Raw genomic sequence first — 1227 nt, 5'->3', positions numbered from 1 at the left:
TTTTCATCCAGTACAACTGTTGAAAGAATACCCAACAAATCTCCTTTAAATTCTTGTGTGATTGGTATTGAAATTGACTATATTTTTGTGAATTCATTAAAGTAATTACTCTAATTTTGTACTCTCTTTTGGACATTGTTGTGGAGACTTAAGATATACCTGATATCGCATTCGCGGGCCTCAGAGTCACCTTCTGATATTTTCCTGCACTGTTGATTCTATTCTGGAACAATTGTATTTAGAGATTTTTCTAGTAAACTCTGTAGAGCTTGTGACTTGTACTACCGGTTTTGGAATTGTAAGAAATTTCTATTTCATATCTAATACTTGTTGGTTGAGTCACCACTAATTCAGTAAGTGTTAGGTTTACCTAGTCCCTAAAACTAGGTGCCATCAAGATATCCTACGGAGGGAAATTTGGGTCGTGACAAGTTGGTATCAGAGCTCTAGGTTCACGGGTGTTACAAGTCATAAGCAGGTTTAGTAGAGTTTTACGGATCGGTACGGAGACGTCTGTACTTATCTTCGAGAGGCTACGGAAACTATTAGTAAATTTCACTTCTTTTATTCCTTATCGTGCGATACTGATTCATGCTTGAAGCATATATCTTATATTCATTTACATCCACCCGTGTATAACATTGCGCACTCGGTATCAGCTGTGCGCTGACGGTTTGTGATGCTGCAGATGGACTACAAGGGAGCCAGGGATGCTTAAACATCGCCTTAACATGTGGTCCCGATTGAAGACGCATATGTATTGAAAGATCACTCAGTGATTTACGTGGGAGTGCGGCAGATTCTGGAATCTGGTTAATGACTATGAGCTGTGAAGATTAGTATTATGGAACATTGGACGTTGTGTCCTATGGCATCACGCCAAGTGGGGGAGTCCACTGTAGATGAACATATTGCGGGGTCATGTGTTATATCAGTTCTATCCTAAGATGCATATATGTGATACTGAAAGGTTCCCCAAAAAAAATATTGCACATGTTTAAGGCTTGAGATTTTGCAGGTGATAATGTTGGGACTTGTGGTATGCCTGCGTCCTTACCAATCCTATACTTCAGTACCAAAGGAGTTAGGGAAACAACTTCAAATTTGCAGAAGTTCTACTCAGCGTGAGCATGTCGGTTGCGGCAGTATAGGGTGCCTCAGCGGAAGTACGGTGGTTGATGAGCTTATGGGCTACGTGGTTCGTGCCAAGATTTGTTTGTACGGAGA

Source organism: Nicotiana tomentosiformis, chromosome 6, assembly GCF_000390325.3.
Source record: "Nicotiana tomentosiformis chromosome 6, ASM39032v3, whole genome shotgun sequence".
In the NCBI taxonomy this organism is placed as follows: domain Eukaryota; kingdom Viridiplantae; phylum Streptophyta; class Magnoliopsida; order Solanales; family Solanaceae; genus Nicotiana; species Nicotiana tomentosiformis.
The sequence above is the reverse complement of the archived record's forward strand: the minus strand, read 5'-3'. Positions refer to the sequence as shown.